Source organism: Bubalus bubalis, chromosome 5, assembly GCF_019923935.1.
Source record: "Bubalus bubalis isolate 160015118507 breed Murrah chromosome 5, NDDB_SH_1, whole genome shotgun sequence".
NCBI lineage: Eukaryota > Metazoa > Chordata > Mammalia > Artiodactyla > Bovidae > Bubalus > Bubalus bubalis.
The window spans coordinates 131,465,053-131,477,170 of NC_059161.1; the positions used below are offsets into that span (position 1 = coordinate 131,465,053).

Below are 12,118 nucleotides of genomic sequence, written 5' to 3' on the forward strand. Positions count from 1 at the left end.
TCCATCCCCACCCGCACCCGTGGGTGCCCTTTGCTCGGAGCCTCTGACGCCGAAAGCCCCGCCTGGGCTCCTTGGCTTGGAGAACCTCCCGCCTGCCCGCCGACTCCTGTGTGGCTTTCTGGTCACGGCGCTTAGAATAGTTGACCTCCAGCTTCAGGGCCCAGACGCAAAAGAGGGCAAGGGTTGAGCTTCCCAGCCATCTTCTTAAAGGTGCTTGCTCTATCCGTTAGAGAAACGAAGGGGGCTTGCCTGGCAGTCCAGTGGCTGGACTTGGCTTCCACTGAAGGGGCCAGGCCCTGGTTGAGGAACCGAGACCCTGCATGCTACTTGGTGTGGCCAGAAAAAAAAAATTAAGAAAATGATCCCATTTGCAATAACATTGAAAAGAATAAAATATTTATGATAAACTAAGGAGATGAAAAATTTGTATGTTGAAAACTATAAGACATCAATTAAATAAATTGAAGGCATAAAAGATATTCTGTGCTCATGGATTAAAAGAATTAATATGGTTAAAATGTCTACACTCTCCACAGCAACCTAGAGATTCAGTGTAATCACTATCCAAATTCCAATGTCATTTTTCACAAAAATATAAAAAATGATTGTAGAATTTGTATGGAAACACAGAAGACCCCAAAGCAACTGTGAGCAAGAACAAAGTTGGAGGCATCACATGCAGCGATTTGAAACCACGTTATAAAGCGGCAGTGATCAGAACAGTGCAGTGCTGGTACAAGCAGCCGCGATCAACTGAACAGAATCGGAGCCCGGGGCGGGGCGGGGGAACAGCCGCGCGTGCGTGTGTGTGGTCAGTTACTTTACAACAAAGGAGCCAAGAATGTACAACGGGCAGAGGATGGTCTCTCTAACAAATGTTACCGAGAAAACGGCATGCACATGCAAAAGAGTGAAACTGGACCACTGTCTTTTGCCACATACAAAAATGAACTTAAAGTGGATTAAATATTTGAACCTAACACGTGAAACCTTAAAACTTGCAGAAGAAAACATAGACAGTATGTTGACATTGCTCTTGGTGATGATTGTTTTTTGCATTTGACACCAGAAGGAAAGGCGGCAAAAGCAAAAATCAGTGGGGTGACATTAACTCAGAGCCTGAGCACAACGGAGGCTGCCAGCAGAGGCGGAGACAGCCTGGGGGTAGGAGAGAATGGCAGCAAATGGCCCATCCGACGCAGGCTTCAGATCCAAAACACACCGTGAGCTCAGGTGTGCAAGCGACCTGAACAGACGTTTGCCAGAGGAAATACACAGGTGGCCAACAGGCACGTGAAGAGAGGCTCAACACCACTAGTCATCGGGGAAACGCACGTCTAAACCACACTGAGCTATCTCCTCACCCGTCACAATGGTCGTCGTGAAAAAGGCGAGAGGTCTCAAGAGTGGTGCAGATGTGGAGAAAAGGGACGCTTTGTGCAGGGTTGGTGGGAATGTCAGCTGGCACAGCCACCATGGAAAACGGTGTGGAGGGTCCTCCGGGAACTGGAAATGGAGCTAGTGCCTGATGCAGCAGCCCGCTCTTAGGAGTATATCTGAAGGAAGTCGTATTCTTAAGAGAGTTCTCTATGTCCGTGTAGACGTCTCTGCATCCGCTGCAGCGCTCGTCGCAGTTGCCAAGATTCAGAAGCGTCTTCAGTGTCGATCGGTGGCTGCACGGATGGGGAAAGCGCGGCCTGCACGTGTGGGCACAGAGACCTCTAGGGAGGGGAAAGGCCAGCCGCCTGCGGAGGCGTGGTGCCCACGACCCCAGCAGAAGGTACGTCCAGACCCCATCAGAGAACAGAGGAACGGGCAGGGAGGATGCGCCCCAGGCCCCTGGGAAGAGCCTGGCCGTGCTGCTCGTGGCTGCAGTCGAGGGGCCGTCCACGACGCAAGGCCGCGCGTCTCTGCTGGCCTCCTGTAGGCGGACAGGCACACGTGCGGAAGTGCCCGAGGGTGGAGGTGAGCACCCTTCACCCTTAGCGTGCGTGTGTGTGGCTCCAGCCTTCCCGAGATGTGGGCCGAAGCCCTACTCAGGTGGAGGCACAGGGCGGTGTGGACGAAACAGGGAGGAGAGGCTGCGGGAGCAGCTAGGCTGTGGCTCCAGGGCCAGAAGCAGAGAGGCTGGGGAACAGGTGACAGGGACGTGGAGGGCACTCAGACGTGTCCGACTCTCTGAGGCCCCGTGGACTGTCCCTGGAAATCTCCAGGCCAGAATACTGGAGTGGGTAGCCTTTGCCTTCTCCAGGGGATCTTCCCAACGCAGGGATGGAACCCAGGTCTCCTGCATTGCGGGCAGATTCTTTACCAGCTGAGCCACCAGCGAAGCCCAAGAATACCGGAGTGGGTAGCCTATCCCTTTTTCAACAAGATGGGTCGCCGTATAGACATTAGCTGCGTGAGCGACTCAGCCTGTTTCTTACTGAAGGATTTTGAAAGTAGCCTCTGTTGATGAAAATCAGTGAGATCCTTCATTTTGTCTCTGCTGGTTCTGAGTGTTTGGGTTGAAGCTGTTCACAGGAGAGGTTGCCCCCGCGCTCCTGTCTGCAGCCCTGCCTCCGCTCTGGGTCGCCGGCTGGTGCTGTTAGAGCCCCTTGATTTGATTTTGAGGCCAGGGGGCCAGTGTCCACTGGGGTTTCTGGGCAGGCTTTGCTCCAGCACGCTTCCTGTCCCAGCAGACCTCACATGACCCCCTGGCAACCCTCCCAGTAGAGACCTGACGTGTGTCCTGGGGGGGCCCGGCTGTCCCCGCAGCGCCCCCCTCACAGGTTCCCAGAACCTGCTGGACCCCGTGTAGTTCCTCCTTCCATCCCGTTCAGTGTCTCGTTCTTCCCTGCTTCTCCACTGGGTGGCCAGCGATGCCCAGAAAGGCCCCGCCCGCGCCGCCGTCCGCGCTCCTGCAGCGTCGGGCCCTCCAGCCGGCCCTCTGGAGGCAGGCAGGAGGGCTCAGGCCTGTGCGTCGGTCTCGGGGCCCGGCCTGGGGAGGTGCCCGCTGCAGCATGCACCCCGCCCCCTCTGCCATCCCTGGCCTTAGGCTGGCATCCCCACACAGCAGCCTGCCCTCGACCAGGGCCTCTGCTGAGACAGGTCTGCCGGGCCCTCTGCTTTGGAGGGGAGCCGAGGCTGTCCCTTTGGTGGGTCCCTACCGCGCCCTGCAGAGCTTCCTATGAGCCGCGGGGGTCTGAGGTGTGACAGCAGCCCGTCTGTGATGGGAACGGAGCGAGTGCTGGGCTCCAGGGCAGCTCAGGACGTGGCAGCTTGCTGCCTCCCCCGGCTCAGCCGCCCTGGGTGACCAGGGACCTGGGGAGAGGGAAGCACACCCTCGGCTTCCTGAGAGCCAACAGACAGGTGAGCGAGGCCCCGCCGGGCCGCTGCGCGCCGCCTCTTGTTCTGGGTGTCCTCTAGCCCCCGAGGGAGTGTCCTCCTGGGCCGTGGTGGCCGGGCCTGTCCTCCGTGCTCAGAGGAGCCGGCGAGAGGCGGTGCCGGTCTCCCGCAGCGGCCACACACAGGACGAGAGCGCGATCTGCAAAGCCTGACGTGGCCTCTCTGAGTGCTGGCCAGAGACCCTCCCTTCTGGAGCTCACGGTCTCGCCTCCCAGGTCGGGCTTGGGCACACACTTCTGGGCACCGTGTGTCTTGTTCCTCCTTACAGGGCGAGGGGGAGAGAGCAGGTGTGAGCCTTTGCCTTTCTGGGGTGTGGACACAGTGACGAAGGCCACAGGCTGGCCTCGGGTGGCCTGGAGCACAGGGGCTCTGGCCGTGACGCCTCTGAAGAGACACTCCCGTCAGCCCTTTGGTTTCCCCGCATCAATATACGCAAGTCTGGATAAATGCTTGACTCCTTGCCTCTGCTTACCAGCTCTCAGAATTAAGTGTTGATTCTGTAATGCCTTCTCCAGGTAACCAAGGTTTAAGGTATATATTTTACTAAGAACTGACGGCTTGAAACAGTCTCGGCCTTGGAGTCTACTGCAGCTCTGAGCCTCCTTGATGGTCGCTCTGCCCCATCCGTGGCCCCTGGGCGCTGATTCAAGCTGGTCCAAGCCTTGTGACGGCGACTCCCGGGGCTTCGGAGGGTGACCCTGCTCTCTGCTGTGACAGCGAAGCCCCGGCTGGAGCCTTTCCTCTGAGGGGCCTGGTTTCTTGTGGTGGGAATGGCTCGTAGAGACCACGTTCCCGGTGCCAAGGGCGCCCACTGCTTTGGGATGGTCGTCGTCTCTGGGACTTCCCAGGGAACAGACAACGTGTGGAAAGACTGAAGGTGCCCTGGAGTCACGCTGGCCCTCCCCATCCCACTGTGGGGCCTGGGGCTTCCACGGGAGACCTGGCCCATTCTGTAGCCGTGCCTCACCACGCTGAGGAGCCAGGGGCTCAGGCGCCTGCTGACCGAGCCCCGTGACTCCCCCTTGTCTGGACGGGGGCCTCTCCTGCCAACAGTGGGGCCGGGGCGGCGGGTGTCCTGGACCCTCAGTCCTGTCTGGGCGCTCCATTGTCGCTGGGGCAGGTTTCTCTCCAGGAGGTTGTGCTACTAACCGGTTACATGATTAGAGACAACCGGCTCTCTGCTGTCGGTCTGAATCTTTGTAATTCTGATTCATGATCATGGTGGTTCTGTCCTGGCTTTTACATTTTCTTAATTTTTAAAACAATTTTGGAGTTATACGTGACAGTTTTTATTTTCAGGAGTAGATCTTCCTGGCATGCTGTCCTGGTATAGAGGCTGTTCTGATTCTTACTTATTTGTTCTCTGTGTTGTCTTTATGTTTTGAAAGAGAGCTCCACTTAAAAAAAACACACACCGTGTGTTTATCTGTGAGTCTGTCTCTGACTTTGCTGGGTCCTCGCTGCTGTGTGTGGGCCTGCCCTGGTTGTGGCGAGCGTGGGCCACGCTGGTCGCCGCGTGCAGCTTCTCACCGCGGTGGCGGCTCCTGGTGTGGAGCACAGGCGGTCGGTGTGCGGCCTCAGGAGTTGCAGCTCTTGGCTCAGTGGCTGTGGCCCCCAGGCTCCAGAGCACAGGCTCAGTAGTTGACAAACGGGCACAGTCGCCCCTCAGCATCTGAGGTCTTCCTGAGTCAGGAGCCAGCCCTGTGTCTCCTGCATTGGCAGGCGGATTCTTACCCTCTGTGCCACCAAGGAAGTTCTCTGTGTTGTGTTCTAATAACTTGGGATCAGACTCCACCCATCACCTTCTTTGGATCTCTTTTTAAATAGTGAGTTTTCTCATGTGTGTATGTCTGTGTGTGTTGGGTGCCTACACCAGCCTTTTCAGTTCTGTGCTCTAGAGGTCCCGCTTCCATTATCAGAGGTGACAGAGTCGGGCAGGGTCGGCCTCCCTGTGCAGGCTCCCCCTCGGAAAGGAGCTGTGCGGGTTGGCCCGCGCTGGCCTGTCCACACCGTCAGACCTCACCACGTCAGGGTCCGCCTGAGCCCAGACGCCTCCATGCTGGGCGCCTTCCTTGCTTTCTGGGCACCTGTGTTTGGTGGCGGGCTCCCTGGCATTCACAAAGGCCCTTGCCCTCCTTGCTCTCTCCACACGCCGTGCTGCCCCGTCGTGTGCTTTATGCGCCGAGACGTTTCCTGTGGTTGCCCTGAATGTGTTTCAGATCCCTCTTTGAGGACGTCAGCAGGGGCACCGAGCAGCTTCTCTGCCCCTGGAGGGAGTCGCTTTGGGGGCACTGGCCCCAGAGCCAGCACAGGTGTCCCCCTGTTGTCCCCTCGTCTCTCAGCTTCCTCTTTCTCCACATGAGCAGCAGTCTCGTTTCCCACCTGCCTGCTCTGCCCGGGGCAGCCGTGGTCACAAAGCTCCCTGACCCGCTGCGGGCCCTGGGTTCGGGGCAGCAGGAGTTTGATCGTCTGTGTGGGACAGGCAGGGTCTCCCTGGGTGAGAGGCTGGGATCAGGCCTCTAAAGGGCTCCAGGAAGACCCGGAGCAGGGAGCCTGACCCGGAGCGGGGAGCCGCTGCCCCAGCTCCACGTCCAGGTGCTGGGGTGCGGAGCGGCCAGCGCCGGGCTCGAAGCTGAGCCGAGGCTCCTGGAGGGAAAGACGGGAGGGAACCAGGTGCAGCAGGAAGGCCCCGGGCGGGCCCGCTCCCCAGCTCGAGGTTTTTCTCATCGACCTGTCTTGACTCTTAAACCACCAAACCCACTGGATCTGGAGAATTGCAGGCCTGGGACATGCTGGAGGCTGAGACGGACACGGAAAGGGAACCACGGTCCCAGGGTGGCGAGCTGGATGGCGGTACGGGGTCTTGGCGTGACAGTTCTGTAAGATGTGTTTGGGAAGGGCATTTATTCATTAAGTGGACACTTTGAATAACTGTCTGGAGTAGAACTTGAAAAACACTCTAAAAATAGTAGCCTTCATTTGAAGTTCACGGCCAGCCTGTGGAAACACGGATTCATTGAACACACTTGAGGGCAGCGCGCTTGGAGAGCGCTTCCCGTTGGCTGTTGTCAGGCACACTCAGCGTTTCTTTCGACGGTCTCCTCAGCTCTGTTGCAGGCCCCGGTGCCCACTGCACCGTCTGCACCAGGCTCTCGTGTGCCCCCTGCGTGTACAGGAAGGACCCCCAGCAGACGCCTGCGGCCGGCGGGGCCCAGGCCCAGGCCCTGTGTGGACTGCCGTAGGTGGAGGGCCAGAGGCCGCGGCCGCCTGCTCTGGAGGCCTCTGTCAGCGGTGATCGTGACCCCTGGTGGACGCAGTCTGTCACGTGGCCTAGGGTGTGCACGCGTGTGGCCTGTGCTCCCGCCGCCTGCAGTGTGGGAGCGGGGGTGAGACGCAGCCTGACCCGGCCTTGCAGCCACTGATGTTGGGACGGGCCTGGGCCAAGCACAGCCCCGCCTGGGGGTCCCTGGGCACTGGGCCCCCGAGGCGCCGGGACCCGGGAGGTCCTCTTCAGCCCCTGGTGGCCGCTGTCTTCAGTGAAGGGGGCGGCACAGGGGCCCCTGCTGCTCTGGGGCAGTCCTTCCCCCCCTCCCCCGCCCCGGCCTCCCCTCGCGGGGGGCCCCACACCCCTTCCTCTCTCTGAGCCCCTCCCTGGCCTGGCTGCGGCTTCCCGGACCCCCTCAGAGTTCACCGCGGAGCTCGGGACCCTTGCCTTTCACATCTTCCACTCCCGGAACCCACAGTGGTGAGGCGTGTCAATGCGTGAGGGGAGGCTTTTCCCAAATAGAAGTCCAGTCTCACATCCCTCCTCGGGCCGAGCCTTCCCCTGAGCCCTTGTGGCGCTTGCCAAGAGCTGCAGGGTCTCGGGGGGCTGCTGTGCGGGGATGTCCAGCCCGCGGGCCCTGGTGGTCCCATGCCAATGGTGGGGGGTGCGGGGCCCGGGCCCTGTGTCCTCAGCCCCTCTCCCCAGCCGGGCCCGGGACGCGGAGGCGTGGAGACAGTGGAGGAGGGGGTGAACGGCAGGAGGGTGGGTCTGTTCTGGCTCTGCACCCCCATGGCCGTGTCACTCGTGTGAGTGTGACCCCATCTGGGGTGGCCGCTTCCTGGGTGCTGTCCCAACAGCCGTTCTCTTTGCTGCTTGTTTTCAGGAAACCATGGCTGGGACACCGGGTCCCACGCCTTCTCTCCCTGGCTGGCTGGCGGCCGGGCCTCCGTGGCTGCGGCTCCCCGTCCTCTCTGGCCCTCTGTTTGCTGCGTGGAGTGTCACTCCGTCGCGGTGTTTCTCGTCAGTGGGGCTGAGCCTGCTTTGACGTCTTTATTACCGTTTTTCATGAGCCTTCCTCTGGGAACTGCTCGGCAGGGTCTCGGGGTGCTCTTGGGGTTCACGTGCTCGCTGCAGGAAAAGGGTTTTTGCTTGTCCCTTCCTTCAGCCGCACTCACCATGCCGAGGGGTCTCCTCCGGGAGGCAGGAGCCTCCCTGTCAGGAGCCGCCTGTCACAGCTGGAGCGAGACCTTGGAAGCAGCTGGTGCTTGGTGCCTTGTTTGCGCAGCGGGAAGATTTCCTTTTCTTCCCACAGCCACGCTTGCCGGATCACTGTCCTTGCCTTCGCCACCTGCGTTCTGCTCCTGTGGAAAATGCTCCCCCACGTCATGTATCCTGGGGGCCCAGGCAGTTCAGAAGCTCTGCCAGCCGGGAGCTCCCTGGACCGCCCCGCAGCTGTCCCTTGGGGAGGGGGCGTGCTGGGAAGTGCTGGCCACTCTCTGCCCCAGCCCACCCAGCCTGCTCTGCAGGCCTCTGGGCTGGTCAAGGGGCACCCAGGAGGCGGTCTGACCCGCCTCGCGGTTCTCCGGGCCGGGGCGGGGATGGGGAGGCTGGGGAACTCTTTCCCACACTTGCTGTAGGAGGCGGGAGGCTTGCGTCCACCAGAGGGCGCGCCGGACACGCAGGACGCCGGAGCCCCGGGGCGGTCTCCCTCTGCGGGGGGGGGGGGGTGGGGGGGGTGGGGGGGGTGGGTTTGGTGGGAAGGTGGAACCTCGGGTTCCAGGGCCTGCACGGGACTCCCGTTCCCACCTGTGTGGGGCAGGGGCAGGGCCTGGGGAGGGGGCGCTTCCGGCAGCATCAGTGCCTCAGTGAGAATGTCTGAACGGGGAAGCAGGTGTTCGGTCTTCGAAGGCCCTGCTGCTGGCCTCCTTCATTGTGTCTTGCCCCCGCCTCGCCCCCACTGGGATCCTGTTTGAGGGGTTCTTGGCAGCTTGTGAGCACCCCCTGCCTGGAAGCACCCCTCAGGTGACAGCCCTCAGGGCACGTGTCCATACTGTGCCCGTGCTCTGGGGAGCCCTGGCCACCACCAGGGGCTGGCTGCAGCGACTGCCCGTGTTTGAGCAGTTAAGGGCCACCAAGGCCAGGGTCTGTGTTTTGCCGCTCACTGACCTTCGGTGAAGTTTTTGTCAATACTTCTTAGACTCCTCATGAAAACAGCAACCCCAGGCAGAGTGCACTGTCCACTGTACCCATTCTGCCACGATGGCCTGAGATCTGGGGCAGGTCATCCAGCATCAGGGGCTCCGCCTGTGGTCTCAGCAGAGGGGGCGGGGACCTCCCTGAGCCACAAAGCCCTCCTCCACGTGGTTTCAGAATTCCTAGGGGGGCGGTGGCTGGTGGCGGCGTGGTCCTGTGAAGGCAGGGTGCCCGAGGGGCCGCGAGCACGAGGCTCCCCAGGGCCCCTTTCTGGGCAGATGTGGTTGCGCCTGCTCCCCGCATGTCCTGCCCTTCCTGTGCAGGCAGGAGCCTGGGTTCCCAGCCCCGGCTGGCTCTGGCTGGGGAGTCCAGGGGATGGCGGACCTGTGCTCTGTCCTGGCCTCTGGGCACGTCTCCATGAAGACACAGGTGTCCATTCGGAGGCCTTGGGCGGGGCTTGGGTTTAGCCCACAGCCTTGGACAGGATGCGGGCAGCCCACTGACCCTCAGGGCTGGGTCCCAGGGTTCTCTGACTGATATTTGAGGATGAGGGATGGAAGGAGGGGAGTCGGGCAAGGCTGAGCTGTGAGGGGACACTGTTGAGATGAGTTTTCTCTGAGGCCCACCAGCCCCATAGGCAGGGTAGGCCAGCCTCCATGAATCTGCCTGAACTGGGTGGGAAGCCTTGCCCACAGGTGGGCAGAGGAGGGGTGTGGGCAGCTTGTGAGCACCCCCTGTCTGGAAGCACCGCTCAGGTGAGTGGCAGCTGAGGGGGGGCTGTCAGAAAGGGGCGAGCCCAGGGGCCCCATTGGAGGGGAGCGGGAGCTGCCCGCCAGTGTCCTGTCGTGTTGGCCCCTTTGCCTGAAGAGAGCGGACTTTGCACTTGTATGTTGGATCTGCTCCCTCCCCAGCCCCCCTGGAATGAGAGCTGAGGGCTCTGGAAAGGCAGAGACCGATGGGAACAAAGCGGGGAGACAGCAGAGTCAGAAGTTGGAAGGCTGGTGATCAGGTGGAACGCAGGCACGAGGAATCGGAAGCCTAGGAACCTAGCGTGGTTCCCAGGGCTGTGGGACCTTGGGACCTTGGAGGGGCCGGTTGGTGGTCTGGAGGTGCACGGCAGCAGCTGGACAGCCTGCTCCCTCCTGCTTGCCTCGAACCCAAGTATCGCTGTCCTGAGAGTGCGTGTCCCAGGACCGCGCCAGGGCCTCCGCCATGCAGACAGAGCCACGAGCATGGTTCCCAGCCCAGCCTGTGTCCAGGGCCCTGGTGCCTGCTGTCCACTCCCCAGGCGGAAGGATGGGGTCTGACCCACCCAGAAGAGCCCTCCAGACACTGGACAGTGGAGGGGTGAGCATGCCCCTGCGTGCAGCCTGAACCAGCCCCGTCCCCCCTTGCCCCCGCTCAGCCCTCCACACGAAACTGTCGGTGAGCTCTTTCTTTAGTGCCCATCTTTAAATATGAGTGGATGGCCAGGGAGCACCCCATGTTTCATGAACTATGTGAACAGGAAGGCAGAGACCAAAACCAATAGAAAAAGAGGGAGCAGACTGAACAAACAGATGAGCTGGCCCTGTCGTTCATCTCCTGAGAGACTGCAGAGCACGGAGGACCCCTCGGCAAGTAAGAACCAACCGGTGGAGAAAAGGAATGTCCAGAGAATTAACAGGAGTGCTTGGAGGCTGGAGGCGTGATGACAAAGTGAAATCCTGGTAAGGAAGAGGCGGTAGTTGGGTGTATTTCCCAGCAGGGCCAGAGCGTCAGCTGTGGACACCAGGTCGGCGGTGGTGAGGGTGTCAGCGCATCGGTGTGGGGCCCTGAGCCACGGCGGGGTTCCAGAAGAGGGGCTTTGAAGCAACTTGGAAAGTTTCTAGAATCACAGGAAGTGAGTTGAGATTGAGTAGGCTCACCCCTTGCCCCAGAGTGAAAACTTCTCCGCTCCTACCAGGAAACATGAGTGGGACCTTCAGAGCATGGGATAAGGGAAGGATTTCAGAAACCTTCAGAAGAGAACAGAGCAAAACTAACCAGGACTCTGAACAAAATCCAACCCGGAAACTAAAAAACAAGGAATTCCAACGTGGAGGTCGGTTCACATCAGCCGAACTAGTAATCCAACGCAAGGACAGAATAAAACGTTTTTTCACTTGCAAATTCTGGAAAAAGTAGTCCTTCTCATCCGCCTCCTATTGGGAAACTAACTGCTGAGGAGACCCAGCACCAAAGGGAGAGGAAGGGGGTCCTTGGAGGTGGCGCAGCCCAGCAGGCAGCTGGGGGCGGAAGGGGAGACTTTCCTCCCAGGCTCCCCGTCAGGACCTGCCTGGGAAGTATCGAGGTGGCTACAGGTTCTGTCAGAGGAGTTTGATCCTTGCTGGGAGCCTGTCCTTAGATCTCCCCTCAACTCACGGTGGGGTTACCTCCCAGCAAAGCTGCCGTAAGCTGAAAATGTGGAAAGCTGAAAGGCGCTCAGTGCATCTGACCTCCTCACCTGCTTCAGACATGCCCAGAGCTTGCACAGCGGGCTCCACGGGGCCAGACCATCTCACACAGAGCCCTGCGAGCACCCCCGGGGACAGGCCCGCCCTGGGCCCGGTGGCCACAGCGGGACAGCGGCCCGGCAGGGAGGCAGGTGCCGCTGGGTTCACCTGCATGCCGTGTGTCCGCGACAGGAAGCTGCTCCACCCGCGTGGCGCGCCTCGGGCGCCCCTGGGTCGTGGGGGGCTCTCCCAGACACTTGACGGGGTGTCCCTGGAGGCGGTGGGGGCCAGCCTGGGGCGCTCACCGTTGGGGGAGGGGGTGTCACTCTCCACCCCTGCTGAGCTCCCAGCCTGTCTCCTCTCGGGGTCCTTTCCACTCGGGAAGCTTCCCTACAGCCCTGCATGAGCAGTGGACCTCGTCCATCTCTCTCTGACATTTTTCTCAGGGAAGTCTGTTTCTTGGTTGGATTCCAGCGTTTTAGATTCAGAGAAGTCCCAGTGTCTGTGCCTGAGTGCCTGTAGGGGTTGGGCCCTGGGCGGGGAGGCGGCTCCCCCAGCCTCCTTCCTGTGTGCTGCTGCTGCTAAGTCGCTTCAGTCGTGTCCGACTCTGTGCGACCCCATAGACGGCAGCCCACCAGGCTCCCCCGTCCCTGGGATTCTCCAGGCAAGAACACTGGAGTGGGTTGCCATTTCCTTCTCCAGTGCCTGGGCTAAATGTTGCCTCCGACGTTTTTATACCAGCAGGGAGGGCGGGGTGACTTGGCAGGATCCACCTCAGCCTTTTCTTAGGCAGCCTGGG

General features: G+C 60.5%; 1 protein-coding gene across 2 annotated transcripts in view; it reads left to right on the forward strand.

Moving 5' to 3' along the window:
• MOB2 (MOB kinase activator 2) overlaps positions 1-12,118 on the forward strand; it is a 52,506-nt gene that overhangs the window by 13,338 nt on the left and 27,050 nt on the right. The gene's annotated exons all lie outside the window — the stretch shown is intronic.